General features: G+C 31.5%; 1 protein-coding gene across 4 annotated transcripts in view; it reads right to left on the reverse strand.

Moving 5' to 3' along the window:
* Positions 1-19932, reverse strand: part of LOC129750014 (endothelial zinc finger protein induced by tumor necrosis factor alpha) — a 109377-nt gene extending 89445 nt beyond the window's left edge. For all 4 annotated transcript variants that reach the window (XM_055745195.1, XM_055745194.1, XM_055745193.1 and 1 more), the window contains exons 1-2: positions 19797-19932; positions 8883-9576 (exon numbers count right to left, since the gene is read on the reverse strand). The gene's annotated coding sequence lies outside the window, so the exon portion shown is untranslated. The remainder of the gene's footprint in view (positions 1-8882; positions 9577-19796) is intronic.
* Positions 19933-21801: the final 1869 nt, after the last annotated feature.

Consider the following 21801-nt stretch of genomic DNA (forward strand, 5'->3'; position numbering starts at 1 on the left):
TTTTTTTCTGAATCTTTTTAGTACTGTACACTTTTGCTAAAAAGTGCACCAATTTTATCAATGAATTTGTACCTTGTATTTTCAAAAGTTATACCGAAAAACAGAGCAAATAGAAAAAATACAAATTTACATTCAGTACCCCTAAATAAATCAAAATCAGTTTTCAAATTCTTCACCTCGGAAAATGTGAATTTTGTTTCCTTGTGTTTTAATTGTGAATGTAGATTTTGAGTTTTGAAGATGAATTTAAATCTCTTTCTCAAAACACCAATTCCTTCATATTGAAACAACTTTTATAAATAGTTTTCATTTCTTTTTGGCTCTGAAAACACCTAGGGATCGCAAAAATTACAAACACTGCCTACAATTTTGTCTTTTGATTTATTTTTTCTCTTGTGTTTTAATAACGCATTTACTTGAATTTAGAAATCTTTAAAAGGTTTTAAAAACTTAAACTCTAAGTATTAAAATGTAAAATTTTCATATTCAATTTCTGTTTGGTAGTATGTACTTGAATCTCTTTACGGTCATCCATAATATTAATGCTTGATGTGATAGATTTCAAAGCAAATTAAATTGGATCTAATTTGTTTTTGGAATTTCTCTACAAAGGATAGTTTGAAGTTTCATAATTCATACTCGAATGATGTAAGTGGAGGGAGAGATAAATTCGTGCAAGAGAATCTTTACTGTGATTCAAAACCCAATTGTTATTTTGCGATCTAATTATGAATTCCTTGTAAACGCAAGTAAGAATATACTGGATTGGATTTTGGAATGAGTTAGACATCACTTCGTAAAGATTTATAATTGTCAATAAACCAACTGTAAACAAATGAAAAAATATAGAATTGAAAATTCTAATTTATATTTGAATATCAGATTCGTTTTAGCTTTTTATTCTTAAAGTAAAGTTTTATTATAATATTTTGTCCCGATTCCTTCGGTTTTTAAGATATTTTGAACTTCAAAGATGAGGAACTTTCCGTTGCCGAGTCTTCCTTGAAAACAGATTTCATGCGGCCTCAACATGTTGTATATTACGATTTAATTTATTTCGTGAAATATTGTGTCAAACAGATAGATAAGAATGTACCAAAGACTGTCAATTGAAGTCACATGATTCTTAAACGCCTACTGGAACACTGATCTCTCCAATGTAGAATGTGACTACAATTTAAATGTCGTGTAAACGCAATGTAATTTAACACTTAAAGTCCAAATGTATTTTTTTACTTCTTAGAATGACCAATATCTGTAAATCCATCACACATGATAGTAATTTCTGAAAATTGAAGAAAATTGTCAATCTTATGAATTCCGTACATATGTTTTTAGTTTGAGTAATTTTATTGTTTTCCTCTATCTGACCGAATAAAAAAGATGCTGCATGGTAAAGGCAATCAATGTATGACTTCAGAAAAAAAATAAGTATTTCAGTGGTACAACAATATTCACTACCCTATTTGACTTTTTAAAAACATTATGAAGAATTAAGAAGCTCAGATTTTGAAACAAATACAAAATTCATTATCATTTGCTCATGTAAATTTAGGCATATAAGGGATATTCGTGACAATTAAAAAAATGTCCCTACATTTCAAATTTTAAGTAGATAAATGGTTAGCAAATTCAAAGTCAACACTCAGAGTAATTCAACAGAAGTTGATTGGTATAATTCGGTCCAGGGAATTGCAAGTTTCAGCTGCTTGAGTTTGGTAGACCGACTTTTCTTCAATCTTGAGCCTTTAAGTGAAAAACAAACTTTTTTGTTGATTAAACACTCCCACGGAGTGGAAAATTTTTGAAAATTCAAAATCACATCTACTGGGGGAAGTTCAAAATTTGTGTAGAAATTCGAGCATTTGAGGGTATTTTGTAACGGTTTTTTGCCGCTTGGGGGGGGGGGTGATCACCCCGATCACCCCCCCCATAGGACCGCGCCTGGGTAAAGCTGATGGCGACTACATTGAAATGAGAGAAGAATTTTTGTTTCCCTTATCTACTGCCCTATTTTCCATCATTTTGTCGCTTAAGAGCGACAAATTGTCATCGCGCCACAGACTTCATGGTTGGTTCTGTGTACTGCGACATGCGACTAACAAGCCGGAGTTTGAAAGTTCGAGACAGTTGAATCGAAAAAAATTATAAATTGTTTTTTGGGTTATTCTGTTAGTTTGAAAAGTGTTGAGAAACATGTGTTATGAAACATTATATTGAGCTCATATTTATTATGTTGATCATACAAGATCATTTGAAGTTCTATTGACTTCAAGGAGAAGTCAATACACAAGAAGGTGATATTTTCCCAAAGCACAAAAATTATGGCCAGATCATTAATATTAATTCAAGTAGTACACATCATGTATGAAAATCGCGTGCTTTAAATTAATGAAAAAAAAAAGAAACAAACCCATCCTTCAGCTAATTAAATTTTTATGATGTTAATTTCCATAGTTTATTTACGTAGGTAGCGCATCGAAACGCATTTTTCCTTTATCGCGACACACCGGTCAAACTGATTTTCATTTTCCCAATTAATATTAATGGCCGATATGCAACGATCCAGCCAGCCAGCCGTCGACCGACGACGACCAAATAACCAGGACCGGGTGCATCATTAGCATTTTACCCAGTTCAATTTTTGGGGGGTGCGGATGCGAGTTTTCCTTGTTTTCCGATTTTTTTGCTCCCTACCCTCATCTGTTTCGTTTGATTGGCATAGGCGCGGGTCGGCGTGGCCGAGGGTTTGCCGTGCCTGGACATCGCGCGCGTGGGTGATTCCGTGTATGCTGTGTTACCTCCTCTTTTCTTCCTACCTCATCCTGTCGGATCGGCTCGCATCATATATGTTATGTATCTACCAACCCACTATACTTCTATATATTTATGCTCTCTCCTGGATGCAAGTCCAAATTTTACCCCATTGAGTTCCACGTGTGAGGGGTTAAAAGAAATGAATGAAGGTGGATTGGGGAGATCACAACACGCGAAGTATGAGAAGAAGAACCGCGAATTGGTGCTGCAGGACATCATCATTATCGATGTTTCGCGCCTTTCCCATCTGTGGGTCTGGTTTTGGCACCAATACTATCGCGTTTGGGATGATTTTTGGCGTAATTAGGGTGGTTTTGAAATTGCATTCATTGAATTCAAACTAATAACACTACAAAAATTTCTCACTATCTCTTTTCACAAGAATAAAAAAAATCAGTAGTTCTGGTTTATAGATTCTGATTAAAAATTCTGGTTCCAAATTATGATTCTGTTATCCGAGTCTTTTAAAAATTCATTCAAGTTACACCGGAGCAAGCGTACACGGATTTCATCATAGTTAAACTTTCGCATGTTCTAGAAAAATATTTACTGTGAAAAAAGTCCGTACAGCACTTAGTTTTGAAATCAAAACATTCAAAAGCATAACGGACACTTTCAAAGATGGTTCAAGAGTAGGCGTTGCTTGAATAGGAAGTGGAAAGTTTTGCTCCTGCCAAATTGAATAGCGAAAAAGTGGGAAATGCTTGAAATAGTAAACAGTGAAAGTTCGAATGAACCATTGTTCCATCCGCTGCTACAACCTGAGAAACCATGCTAATTTTCATTCCTCTCCTCCGGATGAACCGAAGTGACCCGGGTCTCTAGAAAGGATAAAAGCTAAGTATTCTCTTCATATTTTATCGATGTCACATGTTGATCTTTCGTGAAATATTCTGTATTTGGATAACAGGATTTAAAAATTTGCTTAAATATCATAATTTTACGAAACCAGGCTTAAGAAAAAACCGTTTTCAAATCGGCCGAAGGGGACCAAAGTTATTTGGCATAAGACCTGTACTAGGCCTAGGATCAATTTAAGCCTGCAGCGCATAATATTTTCAAATGTCGTGTCATTTGGGGCACTCTGATGTACACTTACAATTAGTTAAAAGATGTTATCTATCCCATATGAAAATCTGACTCACTGCAATAAGGTGTTCTTTTTTTTACCACCAATCTTGGACCTAAATGGATAATTTTCTGATTTATTTGTTTTTTTTTTAAATTAATGTTTAGTATGTTATTTTTTTAAATAATTAAATACATTGGTACATCGGTGCATTACTTTTCGTTACATTGTTATTTTTTCGAACATTTGAACCGCCGCAAGTCCTTATTATAAGCCAAAATTAAGCCACCTCAAATTGCAAATATCACTGCTATATACTTTTTTGCGCTTCCCACTGATATGAGGTACAGTTCTCGCGTATGCAAATTTTCACAGGTGCACCCCTTTCTAGTGAATCCAGAAAAAAAAATCGAGGGGTGGGAGGAGGCATTTATTTGATGGTGGCGATCGACCACCCAACTTGAGCTCGAAGCGGGAAAAAAATCACCAAACAAGGGTCGTCGTTTGGCGGAAATGTTTGGGTGGCGAGATATTTGTGGGGTGGTGGCGCTCAAAAAAAAAAATGGGAATTTAAATTTGAGAAAATCAATATTGGGCGACGCACTTTGGGATGAGTTGATGAAAAACACCCATACCCCCAGCCGCTTGTTTGAATTCGCTCGCTGCCATTCATTCCCGCTGACCGGTGGAACATTTTCCTGGTATGGGGTTAGTGTATGGGATGAACTCCCGCGGATATGTGGACAGGAAGTGAAATAAACCGGAGGGACTACTCAGAAGTGAAATGAAATAATTCTCTCCGAAGAAATTAACTTCCCAAGTCAGTCTGGACAAAAATGTGATTTTAAATGGTATAATTATTTAAACATTTTAAAATTCATTCAAAGCATTTTTGAAAGCATCCAAGGACTACTATGTTTGCATTTTCACCAAACAAATTCGAAAATGTTGTCTACTTTGTAACTTTCTTCTTCATTTTTTTAAATCAATTTGGAAATCTTGATGATTTTTTAAATTTAAGTTAAGTAGATTCTATTTAACTTAGTTGTTTCTCAAGTTATCATGAATTTTGCTGAATCATTTTCTGTAAATTTTGTAAATTTTGTAAATTTTGTAAATTTTGTAAATTTTGTAAATTTTGTAAATTTTGTAAATTTTGTAAATTTTGTAAATTTTGTAAATTTTGTAAATTTTGTAAATTTTGTAAATTTTGTAAATTTTGTAAATTTTGTAAATTTTGTAAATTTTGTAAATTTTGTAAATTTTGTAAATTTTGTAAATTTTGTAAATTTTGTAAATTTTGTAAATTTTGTAAATTTTGTAAATTTTGTAAATTTTGTAAATTTTGTAAATTTTGTAAATTTTGTAAATTTTGTAAATTTTGTAAATTTTGTAAATTTTGTAAATTTTGTAAATTTTGTAAATTTTGTAAATTTTGTAAATTTTGTAAATTTTGTAAATTTTGTAAATTTTGTAAATTTTGTAAATTTTGTAAATTTTGTAAATTTTGTAAATTTTGTAAATTTTGTAAATTTTGTAAATTTTGTAAATTTTGTAAATTTTGTAAATTTTGTAAATTTTGTAAATTTTGTAAATTTTGTAAATTTTGTAAATTTTGTAAATTTTGTAAATTTTGTAAATTTTGTAAATTTTGTAAATTTTGTAAATTTTGTAAATTTTGTAAATTTTGTAAATTTTGTAAATTTTGTAAATTTTGTAAATTTTGTAAATTTTGTAAATCTTGTAAATTTTGTAAATTTTGTAAATTTTGTAAATTTTGTAAATTTTGTAAATTTTGTAAATTTTGTAAATTTTGTAAATTTTGTAAATTTTGTAAATTTTGTAAACTTTGTAAATTTTGTAAATTTTGTAAATTTTGTAAATTTTGTAAATTTTGTAAATTTTGTAAATTTTGTAAATTTTGTAAATTTTGTAAATTTTGTAAATTTTGTAAATTTTGTAAATTTTGTAAATTTTGTAAATTTTGTAAATTTTGTAAATTTTGTAAATTTTGTAAATTTTGTAAATTTTGTAAATTTTGTAAATTTTGTAAATTTTGTAAATTTTGTAAATTTTGTAAATTTTGTAAATTTTGTAAATTTTGTAAATTTTGTAAATTTTGTAAATTTTGTAAATTTTGTAAATTTTGTAAATTTTGTAAATTTTGTAAATTTTGTAAATTTTGTAAATTTTGTAAATTTTGTAAATTTTGTAAATTTTGTAAATTTTGTAAATTTTGTAAATTTTGTAAATTTTGTAAATTTTGTAAATTTTGTAAATTTTGTAAATTTTGTAAATTTTGTAAATTTTGTAAATTTTGTAAATTTTGTAAATTTTGTAAATTTTGTAAATTTTGTAAATTTTGTAAATTTTGTAAATTTTGTAAATTTTGTAAATTTTGTAAATTTTGTAAATTTTGTAAATTTTGTAAATTTTGTAAATTTTGTAAATTTTGTAAATTTTGTAAATTTTGTAAATTTTGTAAATTTTGTAAATTTTGTAAATTTTGTAAATTTTGTAAATTTTGTAAATTTTGTAAATTTTGTAAATTTTGTAAATTTTGTAAATTTTGTAAATTTTGTAAATTTTGTAAATTTTGTAAATTTGGTAAATTTTGTAAATTTTGTAAATTATGTAAGTTTTGTAAAATTTGTTAATTTCGTAAATTTTTTGAATTTTGTATACTTTGGCAATTTTCACAATTTGTAAGTTTTGACATTTAACACTCTCGACAATTTTGGAAAATTAGAAAATCTTGCCAATTTGTACAATGTTGACAATAAAAACAATTTTACAATTTTTACAACTTTTACAAGTTTTACAATTTTTACAATTTTTACAATTTTTACAATTTTTACAATTTTTACAATTTTTACAATTTTTACAATTTTTACAATTTTTACAATTTTTACAATTTTTACAATTTTTAAAATTTTTACAATTTTTACAATTTTTACAATTTTTACAATTTTTACAATTTTTACAATTTTTACAATTTTTACAATTTTTACAATTTTTACAATTTTTACAATTTTTACAATTTTGACAATTTTGACAATTTTTAAAATTTTTAAATTTTTACAATTTTTAAAATTTTTATAATTTTTACAATTTTTACAATTTTGACAATTTTTAAATTTTTAAATTTTTACAATTTTTAAAATTTTTACAATTTTAACAATTTTTACAATTTTTACAATTTTTACAATTTTTACAATTTTTACAATTTTTACAATTTTTACAATTTTTACAATTTTTACAATTTTTACAATTTTTACAATTTTTAAAATTTTTACGATTTTTACAATTTTTACAATTTTTACAATTTTTACAATTTTTACAATTTTTACAATTTTTAAAATTTTTACAATTTTTACAATTTTTACAATTTTTACAATTTTTACAATTTTTACAATTTTGAGAATTTTTAAATTTTTACAATTTTTAAAATTTTTACAATTTTTACAATTTTTACAATTTTGACAATTTTGACAATTTTGACAATTTTGAAAATTTTGAAAATTTCGACAATTTCGACAATTTTGACAATTTTGAAAATTTTGACATTTTTTGCAATTTTGAAAGTTTTGATAATATTTACGATTTTGATAATTTTGGCAATTTCGACAATTTTGTCAATTTTGACAATTTTGACAATTTAGACAATTCTGACCATGTTGACAATTATTACAATTTTGACAATTTGGACAATTTTGCCACTTTTGACAATTTTGACAATTTTGCCACTTTTGACAATTTTGACAATTTTGACAATTTTGACAATTTTGACAATTTTGACAATTTTGACAATTTTGACAATTTTTACAATTTTGATAATTTTGACAATTTTGACAATTTTGACAATTTTGACAATTTTGACAATTTTGACAATTTTGACAATTTTGACAATTTTGACAATTTTGACAATTTTGACAATTTTGACAATTTTGACAATTTTGACAATTTTGACAATTTTGACAATTTTGACAATTTTGACCATTTTGACAATTTTGACAATTTTGACAATATTGACATTTTTGACCATTTTGACAATTTTGACAATTTTGACAATTTTGACAATTTTGACTATTTTGACAATTTTGACAATTTTGACAATTTTGACAATTTTGACAATTTTGACAATTTTGACAATTTTGACAATTTTGACAATTTTGACAATTTTGACAATTTTGACAATTTTGACAATTTTGACAATTTTGACAATTTTGACAATTTTGACAATTTTGATAATTTTGACAATTTTGACAATTTTGACAATTTTGACAATTTTGACAATTTTGACAATTTTGACAATTTTGGCAATTTTGACAGTTTTGACCATTTTGAAAATTTTGACAATTTTGACAATTTTGACAATTTTGAAAATTTTGTCAGTTTGAATAATTTTGGTAATTTGACATTTTTAATAATTTTACAATGTAGACAGTTTTGTCGTTTTTGATACATTTGTCAATTTTGACAATTATGAAATTTTGTACAATAGATAAATTTGAAAAGTTTGATAATTTCAACAGTTCTAGCTTAATTTTTAAAATGTTTCAAAACCACCGAATTTTTTTTAAATACCTCTTTATTTCCTCATCCTTTCTTTCATTGATTGTTCGAAAACAAAGATCGAAAAATCAATATTTTCGATGAAACAAAGTGGCTTGCCTGAAGGGTTCTGTAAAAGGACGAATAGTCGCAAAAATTTCATCGTTTTGGTTGATGGGGAACAAATGCACACATTCGAGAGTTGGGTACATGCATATGGTTTAGTGATTTTTTTGGGAAAGGTGGGGAATGCAAACTGCTGAGAGGGGAAAAGAATATATTCGATTTGCCAAACGAATATATTCAACGAATTGAAGTTGTTTTTTTTATTGGGGTACTCAAAGGTAATAAATTGAAATTTACAATACGAAGATATCTTCCAAAGTTTTGTTATTGATGTCTAGTAAGTGATGAATGTTATTTTAAACTGAAAACAACTTACCTTTATAAAGTGTTGCAATTATCTTCCACTTGTCTTCCAGAGCGATAATTTGTAGTCAGATTTTGAATAGTTACATTACACGAAATACAAAGTCTAAAAATCGCCACTTGCTATGTAGGTTTTGCTCAATTTTGAACCAATTTTTTTTTTGCACGTTCGACGATACAATTTAATGATCGTATTTTATGCACAAATACGATATTGATATATTTTTTCTTATTTAGACACCGAGAACTATTTACAGTTGGGGCGAAGACGAAACTTAAACAGAAAACTAAACGCACACTTTTTTTTAACAATTTTCTTTACGTTCGTACCAAAGTTTTCAATTTCGAATCCGCAGAAACTTTTCCGACCGAAAACGGAGACAAATTTAAGGAGGCACAAAAGAAAAAATGTGGGACTGGAAATCTCCGAAAACAGGACAAAAAAACGGAAAAACGCGATGCAATGTTCCGTTGACCCAAAAAATGGTTGCCGCGCCGAGCAAAAACGAATAGTAGAAAACTGAATGTATAACAAATTTTGAATGCGTGTGTGCGTCCTCCTTCACATTTTGTTGGTGATTCTTAGATCATTTTTAGTTGTTTGTTTTGTTTTGGTTTAGGGACATTGAAATGTTGATTTTTTTTTTGCTCTGCCACGGCTAGCACGAACAATCTACCATCCTGTGGTTGTGTTTCAGGTTTTCTTTCTGGAATTTGGAAAAAGAAAATATAATTAAATTTCTTGTTCATTACCTATGAGGGACTGTATGATAAACCTAGAATAGTTATGTATAAGAATTTGTAAACTAACGTTAAAGTTGCCCCGATTACCCCTGGTGGAATAGTTTCAAGACGTTAGAAGCAAAGGTACCAGATACAATACTTTTTAAGGTCTTATGGGTTAAATTTCTTTGAAACTATGAAAATGCACATGGTTGAACCTTTCATGTCACTGATATTTGATTTGACCTCACATTCAATCAGCATCAATAGCCATGAAGTTAGATTGATTCAACAATGCATGATATCTCAGCTGTTGATTTTCAAAATAGACCGATGTCTACACTGTAATTCTAGATTGTTCAAAGACTGAATTCTGGTTCAGGAGTCGCGCCGTACGCCGCCTCCAATTAGGGTAAGGACATTTTGTAAGTCCACGGATGGATAAAAAAGCCTACTAGTTGTTATAAAAATTCGCATGGTTGCTACTAATTTGATTTTGACGATTTTTTTTCAAATCATAGTTTGCAATCAAATTTTGATTGCCATCGAATATTTTAATTATTTTTTATTTAGATTTCGGTTTCATTATACTCGGATTGTTTTCTTTCCTATGTTTTATTTAAAACAAGATTGAAAAAATTAAATCAAGAAGGAAACAAATAAAACAAGATGATTCATTACCTGCGGGACATTTGTGAATTAAATTTATTTATACGGATGATTCACCCTTCAAGAAGAAAATACCGAAAAAAAATATTTGTAATTTCAATCTTCGCAAATATATGCGTTTTTGTTTAAAAATTTGCCTCCTCCGAAAATTCTCCTCTTCTGCGAATAAATTAATTAGATTGTTTTTGAAATCGTCATATTTTGGAGTGATTAAACATGCAGAGCCTAATTATTCAGTTTTGCATTAATTTCCCTTAAATCTCTATCTCGTCTCCACCTGAAAAGGTACCGTCAATTCTCACATAAAGTCGTCACCGGAATGCGACAATTCTCACCCACGGTAACTACGAGAATAGGGCAGTGATCGGCAACCTTTCGAGTCAGAAGAGTCAAAAATAGCAAATTAAGCAAATTTCCAAGTAAGGAAGAGCCACACTCAATTTTTTTCTTACTTAAAAAGCAATCGCAGTTTTATTATCCTTCCTCACTTTACATTCTATAGATTTTCCAAGTCTTAATGGCAAACGATCGCGAATGAAAATATTTTAAAAATATGTAGTGCAGTCAAGTGACGCCGAGTTCGATGTGTTGAAATGTTTAAAATTTCCATGTTATTGCGTTTTCATAACAATGAGAAACACAAATCATACAGAACTATAAAATAAATCAAAACGTGATTTTGTACTTCACTCACATCACGAATAATCAAAATAATTCTCATAATTTTAAATTTTAATTTAATGATTAATTGCATTTCGGTGAAGTATTCATTCTAACAGGAAGAATTTCAAATGAAAGTAATGAAAATTATAGACTGATAGATTAGATTAGGAAGCATGGAAGGTGTTGATAATGAGCGTGATTTGAGAAAACTTCTTGCCGCACAAGACCATTTAGTCCGCACCGTATCATTGTCTAGAAGAAGCAAAGTCGATAGGCTGACTTTGCATTGATCTATACAATGATAGTTGGATGGATCGAAGCACGTGTTTTTCGTAAAATAAAATGTGATATAAACACCCTCCTTTATTGTAACTCAAAATTAAGTACGACCGAGGTTCAAAACATAGTTAGATTCTATGAACTTAAAGTTAAGTACCCTTTTCCTCCTTGCGATGCACACAGGAGTACGTAGAAAAAAAAGTTGGCCAAAAGTATTTTTAAGGTTTGAAATCAATAAAAAAGTTTATTTTGACTTATCAAACGTTTTTGAGATCATTTAATATGTTTTTTACCGTTTTCGTAATTTTTCATAATTTTCTAACATTTATATGACATGATAGATGATCGAGGTTAGAAAAGTTGTAAAATAAAAATAAATCTAAATTTTTTTATTTGCTTTTGAAAGTGAAATAACATTTGAAAATTTTCGAAAAAGAACATAAACTTTTCTGAGCTTTAATTTAAAATAAACGAAGCCCTACACAGTAAACGAAAATTACCGAGTCCGGTAATTTTTTTACCGAAATCCTAACATGTGTAAATCGTTAAACTGTTCGGAATTTTATCGGTAAAAAATAAACGAACACCGGTAAATCGATACTTCATTTACCGATGTTCGTTTATTTTTTATCGAAAAAATAACCGACCAGTTTAACGATTTACACATGTTAGGATTTCGGTAAAAAAAATTACCGAACTCGGTAATTTTTGTTTACTGTGTAGACGACTTTAAGTGGAAAAAAATCTATCAGTAACTTTAAACTTGCGCAATTTTTTCTAAGAAAGTTTTATTCAGAGATTTGACTTGTCTCGCTGATTCAACAATTTGTAGGAAAATTGAGTCCCTAAAAATACTGAAGTTTCGACAGCTGCTACAGCTTATAAACAAATCAGATGTCAGAAAATTGACTGGCCAAAAACGGAATTCGAACTGCGAACTCAAAATTGATTCTTTTTTTTTCTTCGGCGAGGGATCAAAGCTGAGTTCGACCTTATGAACTAAAAATTGAACTCTTTTTGTTGGACTGGAAACACTTAGCGAGTTCACTTCGAACCGGAATAGCAGCAAACGATCACGACGCAAAGTTTTGTCGTTCCGGAACAATTATCGGAAGACTATGAGGGATCTTCATAATGGAATGTCCACCGTGTCAGCGTAAAATTCTGTCCGTCATTGTCATCATACATATGGTGAGCGGCTTAGAATGTCCGGAAACTTTCGGATGTTATTTACTTCCCGTGGGAAGTACCGTCAACTGGGGCAACATGCAAAAATTTTCAACTTTAATGGCTTCTAATAAACTTATGTTCACAATTAATTCTACCCCTTATGCATCAAAAGTTTCAAGGATGCTGGGATATCAAATTGGCGTAGTTAGAAAAATTATAGATTTCCTCACTTATTTTGAATTTTCTAAAAACATGCGATTTTCACCCTCCTTAGAAAATGGGGTAACTTGCAAAAAACTTTGTTTTTAATGAAAAATCTTATGAACACGTACGAAAATTTATAGTTTTTAATATTTTTGCGATACCTTAAAGACCATTACGCATGACAACACCAATTGCAGTAGTTTAGGTCTGTAAAAACTAATTTTCACATTTTTTCTGAAAATAAGGATGCTGCATACATTTAGGGGTTAAATAGTACTACGAAAAATTCTAAAAGCTGAAATCATAAAAATAAATGTTTTTATGAATGAATTTTCAATGTTTACAAACACGTGATGCAAAACATTCATATTCCAACACATGGAAACGAGATTTACAAGGTATTTCTTTGATTTGCATTTTGTTGCATTTAACCCCAGACATCTAACTGAATTTTAAAAGTATTCATTTTAAAAAATCGGGTGATTATTCGAAAAATATTTTTACACCAACAATGTTGTTATAACATGAGGATACCAGTAAAAATTTTGTAGGTAATTTTATCAAGCCGATCTGTCATACTGGGTAAAGTTTTTTTCGGCATCAAAAAATGTTAAAATTTGTACATTTACTGCTCGATTTTTCAAATTTTACATAAAAATAAAAAAATTAAGAAAACTAGCTTAAGATGCGATAGATTATGTCATCATCATTTTATTATCATTAAAAGATAACTTTATTACAATACATTAAATTAAAAATTGATTCAATGTAGTGTTATCTAAATGCTGCATCGAACCCCGCTGTTGCATGATGCCCCGTTTGACGGTAACATCCGGAAGTTTTCTTTGGCCGGGAGTGTCAAAACTTTCCATCACTTTATCATTGCAATGCAATGTACCGGAACAGCAACATCCGGGGACAAAAAATTTTAATCATCCTTAAATTCCCTGAAAATAAACAACCCTCCAATAAAAAGGATAAATTTGAGTTCGACTGCCGAACTTAGTATTGAGTATGCCTATCAGAACTTAGTTTTGCGATTGCCCAGTCAAACTCAAAGTTGAGGGCTGCTGTTGTGAACCAAAACTACTTAATTTTGAGTTTGAAAAAAAGAGCGTGTTAACACTCATTGAGCGAGATATAAAATAAAAAAAAAAACATAAATACGACAACATTTTTAAATTACTTAATCGTGAATTCTAATTCAATAATACAGTAATAAGATTCTAATACAAAATTTTATTACAGATATCTTTTAAAAATTCCGATTCATTTTTGGTTAGACATAAAATAATTTGTTTCTTTTTGTTTCGAACATAAAAATCTGAGTTTAATCCTCAATTTTGTTTAAATACTTTGCTTTTTCGAGTTTTTGCTTGTGGATACTCATTAAACCTTCCAAATAAAGCCTAAATCTCTGAGTCTCAAAAGTTTTTTGAATTTCATTGAAGTATGAATTATGAATTTAAATCTTAAATTCTTAACATATATTTTTAATACAAGTAGTAATGAATTTGATTGATTTGATTTTTTAAGTTTAATATTTGAATTTGGAGAATGCATTTTTAGTTTTTCTTACGAACTTATTATGTGAAGCAAAATCTGAAGTTTTATATTCAATTCGATTTAGATTCTTATTTGTTATGCATATTTAGTTTGACTTTTGAAATTCCATAAACCAAATTTCAAACCAAGATGCAGAAATCAGAATCTTCATTGAAAACTGCTATCAAATACATAATTGGACAGCAGAAACAAGATAAAAAACACAAATTTAGAATCAAAACATGGAATTTGTTTTCTAGTTAAGTCAAAATTCTAAGTTAATTCCTCATGATTAAAATAGAATTTTGGAAGCAAAGGTAACGAACGATTTTCCAGATATCACACTTAGTGGATAGTGGAGTGCTCTTGACAAAATGCTATTAATGTGCTCTAAGTAATCCTTCCTTTTTGTTTTAACAATTCATTTGAAAAGAAGGAAAACTCTACTTAGGAAGTCCAGAAGTTTTTCAATTTTTCATGCAATAATCTAAAGAGCCATAACTCCACACCCAAAGAGCCGCATGCGGCTCGCGAGTCGTAAATTGCCAACCTCTGGATTAATGTAAAGAACTCACAAACTTAATCCGAAGTGACGTTTCTCACCTAAACTGACAACTAGAATAGAGTGACGACTATCATCACGTCACGCGCGGCGCAGAAGAAGCAGATACCTGCAACGATATACTTTCCGTGTGGAGCACATCTCTCAGATTTAAACTATTTTCCTCAGATATAAGCTTTTTTCTTCAGATTTAGGCTTTCATCTCCTATGCTCTCCAGGCTAGAAAAGCTTAAATTTGAGGAAACAAAGCTTAAAAACGAGATTCACTAACACTTTGCAAATAGATGTTCGTCACACGAAACATAGACAAATCCTGTATCGTTGCAGGGATCTGAGAATAAGGGCCTATATCCAGATCCCTGCAACGATCAGATCCCTGCAACGATACAGGATTTGTCTATGTATCGTGTGACCAACATCTATTTGCGAAGTGTTAGTGAATCTCGTTTTTAAGTTTTTTTTCCTCAGATTTAAGCTTTTTTTGCCGTTGCAGAAATAAGCTATCGTTGCAGAAATCTGGCAATGATACAGAATTTGTCTATTTATCGTGTGACCAACATCTATTTGCAACGTGTTAGTGAATCTCGTTTTTAAGCTTTTTTTTCTTCCTCAGGTTTAAGCTTTTTTGCCTTGAGAGCATAGGAGACTGAAGTATATCGTTGCAAGGATCTGATTTCAAGCAGCAAACTGAGAATCGGCTGAGGCATCGATGCACCTATTAAATACTTATTTGAGTTTGAGCGGCAATAATTCAAGTGCTCCAATAGTCTAATGCAGTGGTTTTCAAACTTTTTTCACTCACCGCCCCCTTTTGCAAAATTTCCGAGCTCAACGCCCCCCCGAGCAAATTTTCAGAAAATCTATTGAAAAAATTAAAATGTTTGGATCGTCAAAAACTGATAAGCTTTTAGCTTGATGTTTTTTGTAAGGCTTAACTCAAAACTCATTCAAATTTATATGAGGCCCTCAGATCCAAAAGGGTTATAAGTGTGAAAATGGTCGATTTTGGTTTGATAATGTCAAACGATTCATATATTTCGAACTATATTTCATGATTTTTGAGATTTTTAGTATTTTATTTGCATACTATTTTGTTCGAGAGAAAAGAGCTTTTTCTTAAAAAATATATGGAAAATTACTAAACATAACAAATTAGAATCGTGTTTTCTCGAAATTTACTTTTATTCACTTATACTAAGGTTGTCAGAATTTTTCCAGCACGTCCCCGAGCCGAATAAATCCGGGATATTTTATCTAAAAACCTGGCAAAATTCGGGTGTTTGATTTCAAAATTGTTGACCAAAAACCCGGATAATATCCAGACAAATTTTCTCCTCAAGAATTTCTTTACAAAAATCAAGAAAAAAAACTTGTTTTCGTCATAATTTATCAGCAGTTTTTATTCAGGCATTCAAAAAACTTTTCACGATTATTTCCTTAAAATTTGTTCAAAAAATTTCTTTTTGGAATCATAAATAAAAATTTTAACAACACAGTTTGTTTTTAATTTTGTTTGTTTTGGCAAATGAAGTGAATAATTCCGGGCAACCAAGCCGGATCAAACTTTTGACGAATTTTTCAATAAATATCAGGGCAATCTAGCTACCATAACTTATACTTATTTGGTTCCAAGGGCCTAATATTGCTTCAAACCTCCAGTAAACACTTAATTCTATGTAAAGTTTCCTGGACACTTACTTAAACTGATTAAAAAGTTTGATATCAAATCATGTATCTTAAATTTTGGTAAAAAAAAATTACTATTTATCATTAATTTGCAATAGTGTTGAAAACTAAATTGCATTAATGAATACAAATACTGTAAAGCCGGTAAAATAACGTGAGAATAGTATTACTTCTTGATATCTGAATTTGAGTCCTGTTCAAAGTTATGCAGCATTTACGGCTCTTGAAGTTTAAATAAGATTCTAATAACATAATCCAGACAATGTTCGTGATAACCGAAAAGATCAAAAGTTTATCCACAAATGGCACAATTGATTTTTTGCATCGATTGAAATCGAGATGAAAAAATAAGAACTTGAAATAAAAATTCTCTGATCTAAAATAATTCTTACACAATTTCTTTAGAAAAAATCCATCACAAAATCACAGATAACGCCTTCGAATACAGATTTTTTCGAAGGTATTTCCTGTTTATCAGATTTTTGGAGACAATACATTTTGAAGTTTATCAAGCAATGCTATCTAAGATTATTCTTGTTCTAGTATAACCCAAAATATTCTCACCAAACAAGATCAACATGTAGAGCGTATACAAAATCAATGAAAATTTAAAAAAATCTTTTAACGACATTAAAAAATAACTATTGAGATACTGGAACAAAAAATTTGCTTGCAGCTCTGTGAAATCATAAATATTTTAGTCTTCAACCTGATGTCTAGTTTTGAAGGTGATTTCATTTTTTGCATCGAACTTACTCGTTGTTATTCCAAATCTATGTTGATTCGTGATTTGTGAAAACCGCCCCCCTGAGCCCTTCCAACGCCCCCCAAATTTCAACATTGAGCTCACCGCCCCCCACGAAGCCCTCAACGCCCCCAATGGGGCGGTAGGGACCACTTTGAAAACCACTGGTCTAATGGATAGCACTTCAGATTTGTGAAGTGAAAGTTCTAGGTTCGATTCCTCCTAGTCAGATAATCTTTTTTCCATTTTTAGAGTCATCATGAGTATAATATGTATTTGAGATAGAAAATTGTTTCAACTATTTTGTGTTTTCCCCGTTGGTAAACGCAATGACTTTTTTGTTTCATGTCCAATAATGTTACAGTCTTCGAGTGAAATATTTGTCTCAACTAAGGCTCGAATAAAATTTATCATAAAAAATCAATCGGCTAGTGAAGAAAAAAGTTATTAATGAAAACCAGTATTGTTTTCTTCTCCCGAGAATAATACTTTAAAATCCTAGTCACGTTTGAGACTCAAGTAACCCCTCCCCATGGTCAGATCTTTCCGAAATTTGGCACGTGACCTTCTGGTAAGCTAATAAATAATTTTGACTTGGAAAGAGTGAGATTTAACATGTTTAGTTCATTCGGTACTATGATTAGTATACTGCGGTTCGTTAAATTATTAAAAAATGCAGAAGTTACTGTTATGGTAAAGTAACCGTAACTTCTTCAATTGTCAACTGATTTTGATAAATCACAGCTTGAAATCTTTGGTTTAAAATCATATTCAAGGCCTATATAAAATTAGATTTTTTAAATGTTACCATCGAGTTAAAAACTTTTGCTGAAACAAAATTTTCTCGGAAAAAATGTGTTTTTATACGTTTTTTTCTTTCATAAAGCCACTAATATCAACTATACTGTTAATGATGCGCAAAAATGGTGTTCAGATGATCGAAAGCTAATTTGTTCACCTTTATTGTGCAAAAAAGAAATTTCAATTTTTCGTAATGCAGTCCAAGATATTTCAATGTAAGTACAAGTACTTTTTTTATTTTTCCAAAATTTCATATTTGGAGCATAACTTAAAAACTGTTCTACTGAGGTTTTTTGAATTTCATTTTCGTATTCAGCGCCCAATTGTCATTTAAAATGACCTTCAGTATACTAAGTTCAAAAATGCTGTAAACTAGTGTAATAAATGATCTCCCCAATCGACCGATAACCAAATCAAAACCTTTCTGTTAGATAGGCGAAAATATATCAACAAATTAGGCCGGAACAGAAAAAAACTTTAGAGGAAGAAATGACTAAAGTTTAAATCAGGGTTTACTTGGTTATTTTAATTCATTGAATATTCAAGCGTATAAGAGTGGAGATAATACTATCGTCTTGAATATAAAAAAAAACTCGGAATCAATTTTAGAAAACAATTGGTTAATCTTTAGTCAACACAATTTTTGTTTTTCATGTTTAAACCCTGAAGAAAATTGACAAGATGTGAAAAAAAGATGTTCCAAATTTTTGTTCGGTCATTTTCTCACATTTAACCGAATCCTAACCAGAATTCCTGTCAAAGGATATTTGGTTATATCCAGTAGGCATATAAGACACAAATTTTCTTCCTTGTGTTCCTTTTTTCAGATTCATAAAATAATTCCAAGTTCAAATATTTGTAATCATTCAAAATTCCTTTAGCGTTTGTGATTTTCTTCCATTGCTCTACACTTTCACTAGATCACTAAATAATTACAAATCTGGCACCTCTGCTTCCGCGAAGTTCATGGTCCATTGTTTCATTGGGGGGTGGAAAATTGGATAGTTTTCAGATAGTTATACAGCTGGGGGAAGGGATTTGACTCCCACACATTCACAAACACGTTTGTCCGTCTAACGTAGCGATGATGATTCTCGCTGTGTATCCCTAGCATTTTTGTTTGCTCCGGAAAACGATTTTTTTTCATTCTCCGCGTCTCGTAAAGAAGGCCAAAGATGCATTCGCCGCGAAGGACATGGGTTGATGACATTCCGCCCTGCCGCACTTAAATATTGGGAATCGGAATACGAAGGGCGCGAAGGGGCTTTGGGTTTTGGGGATCAATGGAGACGCCGCCGGCCGCCCGTTTCCTTCGCTTCGTTCGAGTGCTGTTAGGTATAGATCATAATGATTGCTTAGAATGAAATTCGCCACATCTCACACGTTTGTTGAACCGCACACCAACACCGAAAAAACGAGAAACGATACAGATCTGTGAGTCTTTTTGTCCTGATCCCACGATTTGTAACTTGGACTCTTTTTTTTTCTCTTCTCCTTGCAATGGCCTCAAAAAGTCATAAAGAAAATCTGCTCACTGCACTCGGAACAAAAGAAAATCGTTTTCCTTTCGCGACGACATGTTTTCAGAACTGCAATCTTATTCCTTCCGAAGCGTTTGGTATCATGCCGAATGTGCAAGTCCCTTTTTTGTTGGCTTAGGTTCTGACCCGGAGACCATCCCGCGGTCCAACTTCTCTTAAATGGCGACGGAAATAACATCCACGCTTGGAAAACTCAGGAAAAAGGAAAAATCAATCCCGGGAAAATCGTCCCATCAGGATGGGGAAGGCACAAAACTTAAGCCCCGAAATAAAACAACACTTTGGACAGACATTCGTTTAGGAATTTTTCCTTTTTGGTAAGAAAGCAAAGCCACATACCGAATAATAGAAGGCGCACTAAATTTGTTGCAACTTTTTTGTCCCCCCTGTTTGAATCATTTACAAGATGATGACAAGAACAAAATAATATGAATGTATTTCTGCGGAGACCGGCTTCGCGACCGAACGGATAAAGAGTACATTACAAACTGTTTTTCTGTTTTCCGTTTTAGTATTGGCTTGGATCGGCCGAAGAAGTTAGTTGATGGTTTTATTTGGAGTCCCGCGCGCGTGTGGGGACACAAGCAGTGCGAGCAGTCCCCTCTTTCATGGCGCGCCGCGAGAGGAACGTCATCGATTCGTATTCTCAGTGATGATAATGATGACGATGATGATGGGGGATGCCGATTCGCGAGCGCTCTCGTTGAAAAGCCATTCGCGAGAATTTCACGTGGAATCCACCAAGTCCAGGGGATTCAAACATTTCTCTCATTCCCGGTGCAGCCCTCTCGAACGGAGATACCTACTGACTGAGTGTCCTCTTGCGGAAGGACATGAATTATGTTTTGGTTCCTCAAGGGTGTCTACCTTCTTTCGAAGAGGAAGATAATGTGAACTGGGGAAACCACACACTGTTTTAGCTTGTCACCATTTAAACTATCTCATATATCAGATTCAGCTTGGTTTGGCTAGATTGACATCTCATGTAATTTTCAACAGGTCGAATAAAGTATGTTTCACATAGAATCTGGTCGGATAAAATAGATCATTTCTCCGCAAAGAAATAACGTACAACAAAAGTAAAAATGTCATTTTGTAGGGTTTTTATTGCACTTGAAGGAAAAAAAAACATAAAAATCATTCGTCAGCTTTTCGAATGAATTTTAGAAACTTTTTTAGTGATATCACCCATCATTTTCTGCACAGTGCTGTTGGTAACCTCATTCGCCATCTTGTTCCACCACTTTTCCATTTGAGCGTATTTTTTCATGGTTCTGCCACATTTCTTCAGTTTGCCCTTAACTGTTGCCAATATTTCTCGATGGGACGAAAATCCGGACAGTTTGGTGGATTGATACTTTTTTTCAACAAAATCGATCTTGTTCTCCTTATACCACTTAACGACACCCCGGCTGTAGTGGCAGCTTGCCAGGTCCGGCCAGAACTTCTTCGGACCTTTGTGGGACCGAATAAATGGCAAAACCCTCTTCTGGAGACATTCTTCTTTGTAAAGATTTCCATTCATTGTGTCCCCAGTAATGAAAATCTTAGTCTACTTCCCTTAACTAAAGATCCCTTGCCAAATCATCAACTTACGAGCAAATTTATCTGCGAAAACAAACTTGAATCTACCCGCAACAATCCCTTTACGCTTTGCAAGGAAAAATTTGTTACCGGGTATTTGTCCAAAATCCATTTTGACGTATGTTTCGTCATCCATCAAAATGCATCCGTTGTACTTGGTCAACACTTTCTCGTACAACTTCCTTGCCTTGCCGAATCCTATTCGATTCGAGTTACCCGTTTCGAGTTGAACTCGAATCGAAATAGAATCAGTATTACGAATCTCGTTTGAGTTCTAAATTTTAAAGAACTAGATTTCGAGTAAATCGAGTAGTAGATCATCGCGAAACGTTCCATTCGAATCGAGATCGGTAATGCCAAAGTTGGTCGAATCGAACGAAACTCGATTGTTTCGAGTTCCATAATCCCGCCCCAGAGGTTTTGTTTCAGCGTCCTGTTGGGGTGTTAGCTTGCATGATACGACCGCAAGCCTTCTCGCAAACAAATTCGTCGAGCTGTACTGTGATTCGTCTTGAACTTTTTCGCCAAATCACGCAAGGAGATTCCAGGATTATTGTGAACTGATCGAATTACCTTCTCTCGCAGCTTCCGGTCATATGTTCCACTTTTAAGCCTGGTTTGTTTTACTCGATCCACCGTAAGGGTCTCCCGGTAACGTTGCAGCACCGAATTTACAGTAGATTTTGGATATTTCAGGAATTTCGCGATCTTTACCCCTGACCACGTCGGTTTCTCTACGTGAGTGTGCAGAATTTTCTCT

This window comes from Uranotaenia lowii, chromosome 2, assembly GCF_029784155.1.
Source record: "Uranotaenia lowii strain MFRU-FL chromosome 2, ASM2978415v1, whole genome shotgun sequence".
NCBI classification, from domain to species: domain Eukaryota; kingdom Metazoa; phylum Arthropoda; class Insecta; order Diptera; family Culicidae; genus Uranotaenia; species Uranotaenia lowii.